General features: G+C 40.8%; 1 long non-coding RNA gene across 12 annotated transcripts in view; it reads left to right on the plus strand.

The window, feature by feature from the left end:
* Positions 1-18,359, plus strand: part of LOC125960884 (uncharacterized) — a 323,923-nt gene that overhangs the window by 45,837 nt on the left and 259,727 nt on the right. The gene's annotated exons all lie outside the window — the stretch shown is intronic.

Here is an 18,359-nt window from a genome sequence, read left to right on the forward strand (position 1 = left end):
ATTGGGAAAGCATAGGTAGGTATAAGTATGGCAGCATTAGTAGGGTGGTATCATAAAATGTCCCCGAGAAGCTGTAGAATCCCATATTATTCAAGTTTACAGCTTCACTCCATTCGATTAGACAAACAAAATGGCTTTTATCCATTTGATCCATTGATGTTTTGACTTTAAGCTACAAAGGAGACAAGTTTACAGGCCTTAAAGACAAATCAGTCTTTAAGTTGTCAGCAAAGATCTCTGAAAGCTAACTTTCCTGAAGTACTAATTAAAGCAAAGAACGAGAGTCCACTGTGTAACCAATAACACATTCCCTGTGACGAGTGAGAAGAGGGCCATGATATCCATATCAGACAGTGTGCAAGTATGTATTGAGCACAGGTTTTTCTATGGAGTCTCAGTTTCACATACGGGGTTGGAGCTCCAAATATATGGTCACCATACTTATTTTACAAAATCGTCCTTTGTCTTCTTTCCTCTAATCTTAATGAAAGCAGGGCTGTACTTGCAAGTAGACCTGACAGATGAATTTAACACATTCTTACAAATTTAAGTTATTTTAACCAGCCCAAGGGAGTTCCCTGGCGGTCCAGTGGTTAAGACTCCATGCTTCCACTGCAGGGGGCATGGGTTCGATCCCTGGTTGGAGAACTAGGATCCCACAAGCTGCGCAGCGTGGCAAATAAATAAATGAATGAATGAATGAATGAATAAACGAACCAGCCCAAGAGGTTCTAAGGATGTGCCTCAAAACCCCCCAAGATGCCAATGGAGTTGGGGGGGAGGTTAGTAAGCAGGCAGTTATTTAAATCCTATCAATTATTTGAGGCCCAGCTCAGCATCATCTCTCTGTTTTCCAAGCCATTTAAGAGCATTATAGACTGAACCACTCATAACCTAACTTTCAAGATTATTTTGTCAAAACAATAGTGGTTTTATTGCTACTATCGCGTATTGTCCTCCAACTACTTTATGACTGTTAATTTTGTGTCCCTATCTGGTTACAAGGCTTCCTAAAGGTAGCAATTATGTCTTATAATTTCCTGTATTCTCCACTGCATATAGAAAACACTCAATACTCATTGATCTCATTCACTAATCCTTTAATTCATCCATTTATTCAATTAACAATATTTTTTGAGGGCCAACTATGTGCTGTCCTTTCTGCCAGGTATATAGCTATGAGCAAGTTTGTGCTCTTATGAAACTTCCATTTTAATAGTTGGCATAAGGAAAACCCGAGGTACTTTTTTCCCTCCCAGACTTTGGACTCTAAAATGACTAACTTTCCAGCAGTAGCAGGGGCTAAACTGCCATTTGTCTAAAAAGAATTCCCAGCCCATTCTGCTGCTTAGTGGTAGGCAAACTAAAAGAAAGGAAAAAACAAAGCAGGTTCAGCATGTGTGAGTTCTTTCTGATTGCTCTCCCCTTCACTGAGGTGCATTCTTCAAAAGCCAAGTAGAACCTTTCAAAATCCTGGGGTGGGAGGGGTTTCACATAGTTTCTCTTTGACTCCTGTACTTTTCCCCATTACTTTCCCTCAGATATACACTATTTTATATATTTATGTACATATGTAGGCATATACACATATGTGCATGTGTATGTATGTACACGTGTGTGTATGTGCATAATAAGGTTTGTCTCTCGTCCCCCCTTCTCTAGAGATGCTTTTAATTTTAAAGTAGTAATCACCCTAGTGCCCTTTGCCCTCTAGAGTGATTTCTCAAAGGCAGGGCAGTGCCAAAGCTGTAAACCTTTGCCTTGCCTTTGTGGTTCTCTTTTTGATGTTGGAGCTTTCTCACCACCTGCTCTTTTTGTCTAAGCAATTCCCAGGCTTCTATAATTCTGGGAATTTGGCTACTACTTAACCATCGTTATTTATTTCATCAATAGTGTTAAAGTGGCAAATTTTATAGTACTGTGACAACAGTAACATTGATTCTCAAAGAAGGTGTTTTCCTGGCTTTATTTGTTTTGATAAAATAATCTTGGACTGAAAAGAGAACTAAATACATTTGCCTCAGGCCAAATGTCCAAGCTTTATAATGCATAAAGCATAAAAATGATAAAACTCTGCCCTTAAAAAATAATTATAGTGCAAATTGGTGCCATGCTGCAGATAGTGGTAAAAATTAATTAATTGATAGATAGATACATAGATACAAGTACTTTCTGAAGGAGGGAAAAAGTGAAAAAGTCAGTGTCTAACTTCAATAAATATAACATCACCCCTGTATCCCAGTGCTGCTACCAGACCAACATACAGTAAGCACAATAATACTTGTTGAATGAGTGAATTCAGTTCACTTCTTTTATCTACCACTCTCAGATTCCTAATACTTAAAGAGTGGATTATCTATGAGGATAAGGAAACCTGTTATGAATATAAATAATAATAGGATTATAACAAATCCTGTGTCCTTTTAAACCAGTATCTCTATGGTCAAAACTTGGTGCTGTAAGCCAGGGCTCATGTAAATAATTGTTTACCCACTCTTTGTACATCATTTGAGTAATCCAATTACAGACAGATGGGAAGATAAAAGTCTCCAAAAAAGGAACCAGGAGTATTTTTCTTGTGAAAATGCACAGACATTCTAAATACTTCCAAGGTTGTCAGATGTCTTACTGTTCCGAGGTGGGGCTAAGTGTCTTTGAAGAAATATGAATTAACGGGTTTTCATGTGGGGTGATTGTTTTTATTTGTCCAAGTAGAAAGGGCACGTGGGAAGCAGATGGTTGTCATTGGCACAGAATGGCTCTAGATGACTGTACTGTTCGCAGGTTGAGCTATGAGGAAGCTCAGACCAATTTGGCTGTGGACAGACAATCAACGAAACTTGTGGGTAACTGTGGAGAGTCTTTCCTACATGTACTCTGACCTGAACTTTATGCTTCCAGTATCTCTGTGTAGAGAGATTTGTTTACCTCTCAAGAGACTTTTGAAATGATTCAAAGTCCTGAAGGACTAAAGGATTCTAGTTAAATAAGTACAGTTTGTGTCCCTTTTTCATACCAGAAGTGACAGAAAAGATATCAAAATTCTTTAGGTTTCCTCTTTATTTGTACAAATGGAATGACAGTAATACAGTGACCCTGTAGAGCCTTAGGCTGAGTGAAGCAGTTTGTCTTATCAAAGCAGTTTCTCTAACAGTAGGTCACGGGGAGCAGGGGAGTGTATTTCTACCCCTGAAAGATATAGCTTACAATCCTCGAAGTAAGTATAGGACAATTAATTCTATGTTAATATGTTGTTACTGACCTATGAACTCAAGCTACAATTTTCTCATATAACATATTTGAAACAGCCAGCTTGCCTATTTCCATAACCCACAAAGCTAAAATATTCTTTCTAATTTGTCTAACAAGTGAGTGGAGCTCAAAGTTTGGGGACAAGAATTTGCAGCCTGGTGAGCTGCATAATGCACATTGACGACTGAAATATCAGGCAAATCAGTGAAAAACTCTGTAAACCAAGTGTTTAACTTGAGAAATAAATCTGTGTGTATACTTAAATAATAGGTTTCTCTATATTTACCCCGACTTGTTGAGCTATGTTTAGTCATATTCATTCATTTATTTAACAAATATTTATCAAGCTCCTTCTATGTGCTGAGCTCTGATGTAGGCACTAGGAACATCATAGTAATTGAAACAGATAAAAACCATGAAGCTTATACTCTAGGGTGTTTCAGGATAATGATTCAGCGTATGAGCCACATTTACAGAATTAGTTCCAAGATTGTTCCAACTGACCCGTTTTATTTTAGTCTGTCTCTGACCACTCTTGGCTCTCAATTGTTCTTCAGTTTCTTTTCTGCCTAATCACTTTAGTTTGGCACATTGATTGACAAACTTCCACTTTGTCCTTCATATTCTTCGCTTTGTTCTTAGTTTTTCAAAAACTGTCTTTCCAAAACTGTCTTTCCCTTCTGATGTGTCTCCCCTGAGAACAAATGACCCAGTGATAAGCCTCCTGGTGTGCAACTCCCAGAGCCCATCACATTTGTGTACAGCTCATACCAGAGATGGCCTGGGCCATGAGCAGATGCTAGACAGCGGACCTGTGTTTTGTTCTAAGTTACAGAGTGCATAGTTGTGCACAGTAAGGAATATTTCTGAGCAGAGCTTCTACTTAACCCAGTGGAAACTGAAAATAAACAAGGTAGTACCTGGGCAAAATTAAGAAGCAGAAAAAGATGAATCCACTCCCTTACACTCCTGTTTTCTTTCCCTTTTTCCACTTAGTAAACTTTTTCTATCTTTTAACATACTGCTTTAGTCACTTTAGGAGCCAGCCAAAAAGAATGTCTCTTCTCTGATCTGTCCCTCCTGCTCTCACAGAAGGAACCCTGGCTGCAGCAGTTTAAGGACTGACCCCTAAGAGCTACTAGGAGTGGGAAAACGTGCCTCAGGGGTTCCTTCCCTGCACCCTTAACTTTAAGTCTTCATTCATTATGTTAAGCCCTAAGTGTCCCAGACACCAAGATCTACAGCAACTACCCTATGTTTCTTCAGAATAGTGATAACTAGATTGGTTGAATGCTTACCACATGCTAGGCTCACACTAAGCACTTTACATGTATTACCCTGCTCAGTCCTCCCAACCTGATCATATAGGTACTGTTAATACCACAGAGTAAGCTCTAAGTGGATGTTTCTTTTTACTGCTAGGCAGGAATATAGCACAGAGTTTTGACTATGGGGGCTCAGGTTCAAGAGAGAGAAAGCGTATGGTATTAGTTATGTATTGCTATATACCACACCCCCCAAGTTACCTCAAACTTAGCAGCTGAAAACAATAAACATTTATTATCTCATACTTTCTGAGGGTCAGGAATCTGGGCAGCTTCAAGGGATGGTTCTGATTAGGGTCTCTCATGAGGTTGCCGTCTAGATGTTGGCTGGGGCTGAATCATCTGAAGGCTTGACCAGGACTGGAGGATCCACTTCCAAGATGGCTGACATACATGGCTCTTGGCAAGAAGCCTCAGTTCCTTGCCTTGTCAGTCTCTTCACATGGCTGCCTCAAGCCTTGGTGGCTGGCATCCACTGATCCAAGAGGGAGCAAGGCAAAAGCCACATTTTTTTATAACCTAGCCTCAAGAGTGACATTCCATCACTTCTGCTGTCAATTCATCACATAGACCAACTCTGATGCAAAGTAGGAAAGAATTACACAAGGCCATGAATACCTGGAGGTGTGGATCATTGGGGGGCCATTTTGGGGTTGACTACCATATCTTTTAAAACTAAACATCACAAACCAGCTTTCTTCCATATTAAGAAAACAAAGCCTTGAAGTGTCTGGTTGGCGGGCACTATCTGGCTTTAACAGTTAGGTGTTGTATAAGTGCTGGGCTGGATGGAAGTGCTCTCTGCCCACTTAGGTGAAGTGACCACTCAGGATGAGGACTGTCAGTTGTCTTTGCTGTGTAAATGAGATACCAACTAGGGATTATTGTATCAGTTGTTATTTTAGCAGAAGTCAAGTCTGTACCACTATCAACTGGCCATGTCAAATTTGTGATCCCCATTTTATAGGCTTTGGGAATTGAGACACTTGCTCAAGGTAATACTATTAGTCAAGCGGGCAGGTGTTCTAATGCAGGCTGTCAGACTGCAGAGGCCACCTTCATAGCCAGAACTCCATAAGGACCTACCCTCAAAGGGTAGGTCCTTTTAGCCATCAGCCCAAACTCAAGGAGAAGAGGAGCTAGGAAATGGCATGCAGCCAGAGTGCTACTCAAGATTCCCTTGAGTATACATATGACAGGGCATCCTAGAAGATTGGAAGGAACATGTGTGGTTAGATCAGAAGAACACCCAGGTCTGGAGATGGATTTAGAGGTTGAAGAAAAGGATCTCCTGCTTATAATGGGCTGATTGAGGTCTTCATTTTCTAATAATGTATATAAGTGGCAAGGTAAAAGGAACACAAATTAGTCATTAACATGAAATATTTGCCATCTGTGTCTAGCTAATATAATCACATTCAGGAATACATTCAAGGAAATCATGGTTTCTGAAGTGCAGCTAGGAGACGCTAAGAACTCTTCCACTGGATATTTCTCTTGGGACTGGCTCTACCCTACCTTCTCCTTTTAAGCTCTAAATAGAAAGTAGCTATTCCTTTTGAAAAATGATATTTTCCCTGGATACCCCATGGATGCTGACCCAGAAGAGTGCAATCATACAAGAATTCTGTTAGAGATGATGCCAAATTAAGAAGTTCATATGTGGCTTCCTGTTCTCCAAAGCCTTCCTCGATTTTGCCATGGTGGTCCAGGCACTCCTTTTTCCTCTTTTGCCCAAATGGGAGTTTGGATTAAGGATGAGGAAGGAAAGGACATTTGAAAACATAGAGTACTAGAGGGGGACAGGCACTGGGAAGAGGAGGGTTACTGGGGACTCTACAGCTCTCTTCCCAGTTAGACTCTATGACCCAACCCCTTGAACCTCTTTTCTCCTTCCCATAGATCTGAGAAATTCAGCTTGCTTGCTTTTCTTTTCTGAGCTGTTAGCAACTACTCTATTTCTTGGTTCTCATTTTTCTCCAAGAGTGGATGTGGAGTGGGATGTATCCCTGTGTTGCTGTGCACCAAAATAAGTACACAGACCCTTTTGGTTTTAAGGGTTTTCTTGGGGTCACCATGGGGAAACAGAAGGAGAAAAAAATTAACAACATGAGGAAGTTATGAAGTCTCCAAAAACCTTACACGTTGTCCAACTTTACCCTTATCTGCTACTCAGAAGTGTTGATGGCTCCCCTTCTGCTCCTGAGGGTGGAGCTCTCATCTGAGCTCCTCCTTTCTGGACCTCTTCCCTCCCTTATCTTTTTCCACAGACCCACCCCTCCTTCCCTGAGGGCCTGTCTTTCAAGATGTGTAAGTACAGTTGGATGTGGACATATAGATTTTCAAGTACTCCCATAGCCAAAGAATCATTTACTGTCATTGTCACTCCAAGATGCTTTTCTTCATTTCTCTCAATGACTCCTTCATGCCACCTCAGGAGTTCTTCACTAGAACTAAGAGCATGAAAACTGCAAATGAGGAGAAGGGACATGGGGAGAGGCAAAGCTGTAGGCTTTGGGAAGGCACCAAAGACATACCATAGCAACTTTGCTGAGGACCCTTGGTAGCTGGTCTGGGTGCTCCTAGGACATCAGGCTGTTCTGAGTGTTCTCTTTTAAATGTGAGTCTGGACACTGCAGATGTTAAAGAGTATGAATCAGAGGAATTCAGCCTGGTGTAACCAGGAAGCCAGTGCTCTGCAGAATAGACCAGTGACTCACCACAACTTGATAATATCACATACAAGGACAAAAATGGGCAGCTTTGACTTGCTAAATGGAAATAAAAAATACGAATTATTTTTTATAGTAGAAGAGAGAGTGCATCCAAAATTAACTCTTTAAAAATATCTCCAATTGTTGAGTGCTTAACACATTCAACAGAAAGTTTAACAAAACGTGGAAATTGGAATATTGACGTTACTTCAAAGGACTCAGAAGTAGTTAAGTAACTTAGGGGTATTTAAATCTTTTGTGATATGAAATATACTTTATGTGAACAACCTATTGAACTTTGCTCATATTGCTTATTTTCTCATTTACGTTTGAATAACATAAATGAGTTCTGCTGAGTGCCTCTTGATATCATCAATGATAACTCAGACTGGTCTCCTTAGTACCTTTGATTTCTTGCTCCTCCCCATGGGGGCAGTTATATGCTGCATCCAGCCTTAGGAGAGGAAACAAAGGTAAATTTCAGGAGAATTCCCTGGTTGTCCACTGGTTAAACACTGTGCTTTCACTGCTGAGGACCTGGATTCAGTCCTTGGTTGGGGAACTAAGATCCCACAAGCTGTGCAGCCAAAAACAAAACAAAACAAAAAAACTAAAAAGAAACCCAAAGTTAAGTTCAGGGACCAAAAGGATTCACAATAATGGATAAACGAAATTGAAAGCATTATGTATAAATAATTATGTATCTTTAAAGTTATTTAATATGGGGCATATTTTTTATGAGATAAAACTTTTGTATGATATGTATATTTAAATAAAAAATTAATCTTAAATTTAAAAAAAAACATACATTGGAGAAGGCAGCTGATGACACAGTTGTTTGGAGAAAGTAAAGAACAGAAAACAAAAAAAACTACAAAAGAAAACCCACTGAAGGATTTTGAGAAACTCCAGATGGACTCAGACATGTTGATGGAGGCAGCAGGCAGCAATATGACAGCTTAGGTCTGACTAGAATCTCCATAATTTTCAAATGGAAGTTTGAAATTCTCAGATAAGATAAATTTGGTGAAAGAAGAGAAAAACTCTAGAATTCCTAATTCTCTTTCCATGAGTTTTGAAGAACTATTTATGAGTATGGAACAGCCTAAGGGCAAAATGGGAGCAATGGACTTGTTGCTTTGTCCAAGACAGCCAGACCTTCCATTTCTATCCAGCCACATGGAAGTGGTTACGAGTCCTTGATACTCCATCCTGTGACCCCTCCTCCCACATTCCTGTCCCACTCTTAACCCTGTTGGGTTCTTATGGCACCTTATACTTTTCTTCCATGGTAATTAATACAGTTTGTAATTAGATATTTATTCGTTTGATAATTTGATTGTCTGACTTAATCATACCGCAAGCTTCAAGAGCAGGGACAAACTTCAAGGACCATTTTGTTCAGAAATGTATCCCCAGTGCCTACCTAGTACAAGATATCTAGTGGTAATCAAAAAATATTTTGGAACAAATGAATAAATGATTCTTTTTTCTCTGCTTAGAATGTCTTCCCTCTTCCTATTTTGCTGGTGATCTCATATTTATGTTTTTTCAAAACCCAATTTGTATCACCACTCCAAAATACTGCTCCCGCAGAGGAAGTTACAGCCTCCTTTCTCTCTATGTCTTCTAAGCATCTGGATTGCTGCACTCATAGCACTGTCCTGCAATTGTTTGTTTACATAAGTCTCTTGACAATTAGACTGTGAGCTCCTTGAGGTCAGCAACTGGGTCTTATTCATCTTTTTATTCCCAGTATCCACTGGCATATAGTAGGTGCTCATAGACGTTTGGGAAGGAAGTGAGATAATAAATGGATCTTGTGTTTTCTAGGTACCTTGTCAAAGGAGAAGCCCATTTAGGGGCAGTGGTGAGCTGTAGGTCAACAGTTCAGTGAATATACAGGACACCAATGATGCCCCCAGGGAACGTTGGTGTTGCTTCCCCTTCTTTTAGACCCTTGCCACTTTTCTCCTCATTTCTCCCAAATGGAGCTTCCCAGGCCCCTGTGGGGCAAGTTCATGATGCAAGCAGGGACAGTCAAAGAATTTCTCTAGATATTTTCTTCCAATAGCTGAGTGATAGATAGTAGTTCTTTCCTCTCTGAGGGTGCTAATATCAAGGTATGAGCACAAGTCATTCACCACCACTTGTTGAATGTAGCCATCTCTAGAGAAAGTCCTGAAAGGATCAAGTGCCTAGTTCTAGTAAGATCCAGCCATCATTGTCCTTTCAGTGGTTTGGTTATGTAAGTCAGTACATTCCCCATTGGCCTAAATTAGTTCCAGTTGTAAGACGTACTAACAGAGGCAGAGCTTAGCATCTCTTCCACTGTTGGTCCTCTTTTCCCATGCAGCCCCCCAGCCTCTCCTCTAATAATTTCTTGAATAAATAATAAAGAATATCTGTGAGGTAATAGAAAATATGTATATTAGTCTCTGCCTCCAGTTTCTGGCACAGAGCTCGTAAAACCCTAGTAATTTCTTATGTGATAATTATACTAGGAGCATCTTTTGTTCTAATATTTGATCTCTGACCCTGGTTCCTGACAGAGAGTTCCTATATCCCTTGGAATTTTCTCGGTAATAACGGTAACTCTTGATGGGCTCCTGGATAGGGACTGGTCACCAGAAAGACCAAGCCATGATTAGAAGCTTGGAATTTTCAGCCCTACCTCCCATTCTCCAGAGAGGAGAGGGGCTAGAAATGGAGTTAATGACTGATCATACCTATGTGATGAAGTCTCCATAAAAACCCCAAAAGTATGGGGTTCTGAGAACTTCCAGGTCAGTGAACACATCCATGTACCACGAAGGTGGCGCACCCCAAGTCCACGGAGACAGAAGCTCCTGTTCTCTGGACCCTCCCAGACCCTATGTATTGAATGTCTCTTCATATGTATCTTTTTATCATATCCTCTAATAAAATGTTAAACATATGTTAGTGTTTCTCTGAGTTCTGTAAGCCACTCTAGCAAATAATGGACTCCAAGGGAGAGGAGGTCATGGGAATCTCCAATTTGTAGCCAAGTTGGATGGAAATTGTGGGTATCATGGGTACTCACTACTTGTGATTAGCATCTGAAGTGGAGGGGGGGCAGTCCTGTGGGACTGAGCCCTTAACCTGTGGGATTTGGTACTATCCCAGGTAGATAGTGTCGGAATTGAGTTAAATTGTAGGACACCCAGCTAGTATCACAGAATTGCTTGGTGTGTGGAGTGAGGGGAACCCCACACACCTGGCATCAGAAGTGTGAGTGTGGTAGCAGTGTGAGAGTAAAGGAAAAACATGCTTTTTTCCCACTAAATATCCAGTTGGAAGACTTCTAGTTTTAAGATGACAGAATAAAAATGGTTCTGCCCCCTGCACCTTTCTCTCAAAAATTCCCCTAAAACAATAAGAAAAACAAGAATAAGGAACATAGAGTTTATCTTTGGTAAAACTAGGACACAACTGTGACTCTGAACCAAAGAGGAAGCAAGTCAAACTGAAGTTCCTGTGCAGTGAGGCAGAGGTGAGGCAAAGGAGTGGAGCAGGGACCGTTTAAGAGGGCTTCCCTGGTGGCGCAGTTGTTGGGAGTCCGCCTGCCGATGCAGGGGACACGGGTTCGTGCCCCGGTCCGGGAAGATCCCACATGCCGCGGAGCGGCTGGGCCCGTGAGCCATGGCCACTGGGCCTGCGCGTCCGGAGCCTGTGCTCCGCGATGGGAGAGGCCACAACAGTGAGAGGCCTGCGTACCGCACACACACACACACAAAAAGGGGTATGTGAGGAGGGACTGCCCTGGCGATCCGGTGGTTAACACTTCGCCTTCCAACGCAGGGGTGTGGATTTGATCCCTGGTTGCGGAGCTAAGATAGCACATGCCTCGCAGCCGAAAACCAAAAAACATAAAACAGAAGCAATATTGTAACAAATTCAATAAAGACTTTTAAAATGGTCCATACCAAAAAAAAAAAAATCTTTAAAAAAAAGAGTGTATGAGGAATGGCTAGACCTCTAAGTTCCCACCCACTCTACAGGGGCTATGTTTCACCCACCCTCAAAAATGAGAGTAGGGTCTCTCGAGAAGCTGAGCTAGTCTCAGGAAACCAGGTACAGAGGAGAGCTGGCAATGAGACGCTAGAATCTGAAAAGAGGGAAGGACCTACTACCAGGTTCTAGCAGCATTCCCACCCTTCTCTCCTCCCATGGGAGAAACTGAGCACCATTCCAAAAAGAGACCTACCTATGCTAAAATTTAGGGATACCAAATGAAAAAGTTGGCTAGCCATCTTCTCATTTTACAGTTCACCAGAGGATAAGCCTACCCTTGTATGAACAGTTCCAAACAGCTTTAAAGTATCTCATTTTAAGTTACAAATAGATAGACAAAGATCACTGGAGATCCGAGGAGAACCTCCAATATGGAAGTTAGAAACCAGAACAATAATAGAAGGGGAAAAATCTTTTCAGAGAGAAAAAAAAAAAATCATTCCAAAGGACTGGGTAAAAGAATAACACTGGACTTCTCAACAACAACATTGACAGCTAGAAGCTAATGGAGTAATACCATTAAAAGTCTGAATAAAAGTTATTTTCAAACCTAGAATTCTACATCCAGCCACCCAAGCAAACCATTGATTGTGTGCGAGGATAATATATATGCATTTTCATACATGCGAACTCTCAAAAAGATGTTCCTTTCACGTATCCTTTCTCAAGAAATTACTGGATAATATGTTCCACCAAATGTGGAAATAAACCAGGAAAGAACATAGTGGATCCAAGGAACAGAGGATCCAACACAGGAGTGAGGCAAAGGGTATCTCCAGGGTGATAGCAAAAGGACATCCCAGAAGACCTCAGATAGACTAGGTGATGTGTTAGGTCTAGAAGTAACCTGAGTAAATTAAGTGGCTTCGAGGGCTCCAGGAAGGATGCTGTTGGGGAAACAAAACAGAACTACCAGATTATCTAACAGGTTTGGTCATGTGAAAATTTTTAGTGAGCAGCATATTATAGAACTGTTGGTTGCTATGGGAACACTTACGATTGGTTCAATGAAATCTAGGCAAATGAAAAAAACAGAGGCAGTTATCAACTTCAAGAGAAACTGAAAGATATACAAGAAAGAAAATTCAATCATCATACACTTCTTGACTCATTAGAAGACAATAGTTACAGTCATATTAATTAACACCGAATATGAGTTTAACAAAAAAGTATGATACAACTGTGTTTGGGAGGATGGAGGAAGGGGCAGGGGAAGAGTAAGAGTGCTAATCGCACAGTGAAAGGAAATCAAGGGACTTCCCTGGTGGTCCAGTGGTTAAGACTCACACTCCCGATGCAGGGGACCTGGGTTCGATCCCTGGTCAGGGAACTAGATCCTGCATGCCACAACTAAGACCTGGCACAGACAAATAAATAAATATTAGAAAAATAAAAAAGAAAAAAAATTATGTAGAAAGAAAAAAGGAAATCGATAGATAATCTCCAAGTTGATTAATAGAGAGAATCACATACCCAGAAACTTGGAGGCAAATAGAAACAATATAAAAGCTGGAAAAAATTTGTCTCTGGATAATAGGATGGTGGGGGGGGACAGAGCTGTGTGAAAATACTGCTCTGTTGTTGTTTTTTGTAAGCATTTTGGTGCTACTTGACCTTTTAAATTATGCACTTATATTGCTTTGATAAGTAAAAATTAGCTTAAAAATATCATACTGAAGGAGCACCAAATTATTAGCTGGCTCAGTTGCCTACATGTGTCATTACAGCTCTGCTCTTATGCTTGGAGGATTGAAAATGTGGTCAGAGAGCTGGTCAGTGGACAGGTTATGAAATACCTTGTGTGCGAAGCCAAAGAGCTCCAATTTTATTGTACAGGAAATGGAGAGCCCTCAGGGATCTTAAATAATGGAATAATAGATCAGACATACTCTCTGAGCATTAGTTTCCTAGACTGGGTTGACCTAGGACGGACTATTCTGCCACTTTTTCCTCCCTTAACATTTTAGTATGAAAAATTTCAAATGTTTTATTAGTTAGTAATTTAAAATTTTTATTTATTTTACCAGTATTTATTACATATCATTAAATAATTATAAATTATTTAAATTTACTATGAAAAATTTTCAGAAAAATCAAATTATATATTGACCATCCATGTAATTACCTAGATTCTACAATTAACATTTTTACCATATTTGCCTCCTTGCATAATTATCCGTCTACCTATCCCTCTGTCCATCCATCAATCTATCTGATATTTTTGATAAACTGACAGACATCCATATACTTCATCTCAAAACACTTCAGCAGCATGTATATCATTTACTAGTTTTTTTTTTTTACAGTTCTTTTGGATAAAATCTGCATACAATGGAATTCACAAATCTATAGTGTACCATTCCAGAGTTTTGACAAAACCATATGCCTTTACATATGCAAATGTAAAACCCACACTCTTTTCAGTGTATAGAACATTACCATCACCCCAGAATGTTCCCTCATTATTCTGCCACTTTTTAGTGTCTTTGTAACCCTAAAGTCCCGACGGGACTTGGGGGCCGACAATGAAGCCATATCATGAGTGTAGGGATGAGTAAGAGTGGGATGTGGGTGTGGGGCCGTCAACACAGCTCCCCTCCTTGATGGAGGTTCCAGGAAAATCAGAGACATTGACAAAGTGTGAAAGTTCATCTTGGTAATATCTTGGTTAAAGATACCAGACAAAGCTTTATGATCTACTGGTTGGCAAAGCCTACACGAAATGACCTCTGAGATCTCTTCCAGCTCTGATGTTATATCTTTGTTTCTGGGGTTTGGAAAGCTAACTTTGTTTTCAATGAATTTCACAAGCACTTACTAAGTGTACAGCTGTAGCAGGCCCTGAAAGGCCCACCGTATATTAGCTACTATTAATGCCATCTCTTCTAGGGGCAGAGTTAACCAGCCTATACTCTGGCTCAGGCTTTGATTATCATCTGTCTGATTTGTAAAGTGGAAGTTGAAGAGCTTCTGTAATATATCAATACCATCCTTGACATCTGGTGATGGCACCTCTTACCCACCTCCCTTAAAAATTCCACTGAATAATTATCGTGTCCTGACCAGTGACGGGCATTTGTAAGACTGCTGGCTAGAGTTATTTTCAAACACAGAACTTTTCTCAGTGTGAAATTAAGTCATCTCAGGACCTATAGTCTCATGTGCTTCTTAACCAGACAAGACTTTAATAAACACTTAGTAAAAACTATTTGGTAGAATTTAATCAGAACTCTCTCTGGCACTTAAATACAAAACTATAGATTATTTTCAGAATGGTGAAGATCCAGAAGTGCCTTCCCAAGAATAAAAAAGACCCAATTAGTCAGGCAGTGGGTTTTGAGCTGCTAACTACAACCCCCTGGCCCTGGGCTGGGTCCTGCAGGGGATTCAGAAAAACCATGAGAATGACTCTACTTTTGAAGAGAAGACAGGGCTCACACCAGCTAGGCAAACACCCAGGTACTCAGCTGTGTACTCATGTCTCTCACCTGGGTTGGGGCAGTTCCCCTCTGCCACAGATCTTGCTCTTTCTCTCTCACAACATTCTTCACACTTACAGTTATTTCCTTAGTGTCAGTCTCTGCCAGACTGAGCAAAGTTCTGCCCAGTTCACTGCTGTATTCTCAGGACCTAGGCCACTGCCTGGCACAGAGTAGGTCCCCAGTAAATGTTGAGTAGTGAATAAAGTTATAAAAAGACATTTCTATTAAATAAAAGAGTTTAAAAATGGAAGTTTTGTCAGGTTAGGTTTTTAAGGCCTTTCCTTTACAACATAGGTATGCCATTCTCCGAAAGCCTTCATTGATCCCTGGCAGCAACCTCATCCCCACAGAGGCTGGTCCCACTTCTGTGCCTTGCCCCTATTACATCTTAAGCGTCTGTCATGCCATGTATCAGTCTCTACTGTATCTTTTTGTTTTCTTGGCTGTATCCCCCACTAGACAGAGTATGCCTTGAGAGCAAGATCCCTGCACCTTTGCATCCTAGGGACAAAGAGATAGTGGTTAAATAAATAAGCTTCCTTTTCCTGAAGTTATTAAAGCTGAATCCATTTATTAAACAAGCTGTAGGCAGGATTAGCCAGAAGCAAGAATTTATAGTATTGTGATAAGATTTCCCTCAATGAATATTTGTTGAAGACTGTTAGAGATAAATTATTCATCCATTGCAATTAGTATTCCCAAAGGTCTCTAAGAGCTCATTTCCTGTTCTGAGTGAACTCTGTCGTCTTCCGAGATCTAAGCCTTATTTCACAGGAAAATGAGGCAGATTCTCTCTGACGGTTGGTTGAGTAGTGGTGGTGAGTCTCATTGAGACGATTGTTTTCCTTCTCATCTTTGGTAGAGAAAATTACCAAGACTCTAGGAAGTCTAAAGTTGGCATATAAAGGTGAATAGTCTAGAACTAGTATTAGAAAATGGTAATTACCAGGGAGGTAATTATCTAACTGGAAAAGTAGATGCTTTAGTTACTTAAGAACATTTAAAAAAAAGTAGTTTATACTTACACATCTGTATGTACTGATGCAGATGGAATTTGGTGCTACTGAAAGCTAAGGAATAAACACTTAATAATTTTCCTCTTTTTTAAAAAAATGACCCCCCCAATCTGCCATTGTGTTGAATAATCTAAGAGCAAAATTATGTGAGATTTTTTTTTAATTATTGGAGTATAGTTGATTTTATAATGTGAGATTGAACCAGGTCTGTCTGATTCCACAGTCTATGCTTCCCCCTCCCTATATCATAACTCAATGGAGAAAAAAGTGGGACACCTTATATGAAAGCAGTGTAAGAATGGGGTATATCCCTTTATTGGATTTGATACTGATCTTGGGTGGCCTCCGCCTGCAGCGGCTTAAAGCAAGGTTTCGGTTCCCCGCCAGAGATTGTGGTCAGGCCGTGGCAGTAAGAGCGCTGAATCCTAGCCACCAGACCACCAGGGACCAGAGGCCAGTGACAAGGCCCTGGCCTGTCAGCTGTGTAGAAATGAATTTCCACATAGAGATGGAAAGTAGTGAAGCAAGTAAAGTGCTTATTAGGAGGAAAGGAGTACCTGTGGATAGACACACGCGGGCTCAGAGAGAGATTCGCGCCCTTGTGGTAGTTTGAATCACTTTTATGGGGCATTTCTTCCAGGTTTCCTTTGACCAATCATGTTGCTTTGCCTGGTTCTGAGTCTGTATTTGGTTTATCTCAGGGTCCTCCCCTGCGTGCATGCGCATCTCTTAGCCAAGATGGATTCTAGTGAAGAGGCCTATAGGTAGTTGACATCACTTACTATGAGGTGGCGCCCCCTCCCTTTTTGACCTCCAAGGAGCCTTTCTGCACATGTGTAGTTGGGAAGGTCTCCTTGAGTTTGAGAATGAGGAATATGTGGTCTTTTATCTCTTATCTGGGCAGGGCCCAGCCTCCTCCATCATCCTGCTTTTATGGCATTTCTGCTATTTTGGAGTTTCTGTCCACAGGGGAGAAACTGTTCAGCCTGGGGCCCATCTATCTCCTGCCTCAATACTATGCTGAAATCTTCTAACCCCTGGCTGCAGAGGCTTGACAATGAGTATTACATCTAATTGAGTCACTGGTGGAATAGGAAGAGCATGGACTGGTATTCAAGTCCCAGCTCTAAGGCTCACTACTCAGCAGCTTTGGAAAACTTACTTTAAGTTCAAAGGACCTCCATTTTCTTTCAATGGGGATAATTAAACATTTCCTGAGCATTGCTGCAAATGCTGAACTCTAGCCTAAGCACTTTTTGGTATTACCGTATTTAACCCTCACATTACATAGATAATAATAATAGATACTTCTATTTTCCAGTTGAGAAACAGGCTTAGAGAAATTAAATAACTTGTTCAAGGTCACCAAGCTCCACTGCCCACATCTTCAGACATATATGCAATAGCTTCCTCACCATTTCTATCTAAATGTCAAATAGGCAACTCAAACTTAACATATTGAAAAGTGATTTCTTTATTCACCTAATGTCATTCCTCCTTCCAAGTCTTCCACATTTTAGTAGATGATACCACCTCTTTCAGACCAAAACATAGGAACCATCCTTGTTTCTCTTTCTCTCAGTTTCCTCCCCCACCCCTACCCCATCAATCCAATCCATTAGCTATTCTTCTGAACTCTGTCTCAAAAATACGTTTCTTTTTAGCTACTTCTTACTACCACAACCACTACCACAACCCAAGCCATGATCATCCCTTGTCTGGGATCCTGTAATAGCCCCATGCTTCTGGTAGCACTACACCTCCCCCATCCTCTTCCTCACCATCCACAACAGAGCTCAGAGCCTTTGTGCTCCTGTCAAGACCATAATCTCCTCTTCCCACACCGGAGTCAGAGCCTCACTACCACAGTCTACCTGGAAGGCCATCAGCACAAATCTCATCTTTATCCAGATCGCCACAGGACAGAACTGTATCTTCCAGCTTGCATGCCCATACTACTCTGTATATTTTAAAACATGATCCTGTCTGCTCCCCCTCTACAACACAAGAAAACTTTCATTGTGTCCCCTGGAACTCCTGGTCCATCACCAGCAAAATTCTTTATATTCCCTTCACCTTCTTGGCCTGAATGAAAACTAGTTTGTCCCCAGAAGCACCGCTTCCTTTATATTTCTCTCTAGTGACGGCTGCTTTTTTTTTTGCCACATCCCAGTATTCTGCTGGGCCTAGAGGTAGGATCAGCAGTCTTAAAGCTCTTTATTGCTGATTTAAGACCATTGTTCCTCCCACTCCCTAAACTCTCCCCCTCCCAAAGTTTGAACCTCTTTATAGGTCGCTCACCCTAATTCTTCAAAAAGTTTAGCTCCTGTCAGAACAGTTTGGAGATTCCTTAAAAAACTAAAAATAGAACTACCATACGACCTGGCAATCCCACTACTGGGCATATACCCTGAGAAAACCATAATTCAAAAAGAGTCATGTACCACAATGTTCATTGCAGCACTATTTACAATAGCCAGGACATGGAAGCAACCTAAGTGTCCATCAACAGATGAATGGATAAAGAAGACATGG

This window comes from Orcinus orca, chromosome 13 (genome assembly GCF_937001465.1).
Source record: "Orcinus orca chromosome 13, mOrcOrc1.1, whole genome shotgun sequence".
Lineage (NCBI taxonomy): Eukaryota > Metazoa > Chordata > Mammalia > Artiodactyla > Delphinidae > Orcinus > Orcinus orca.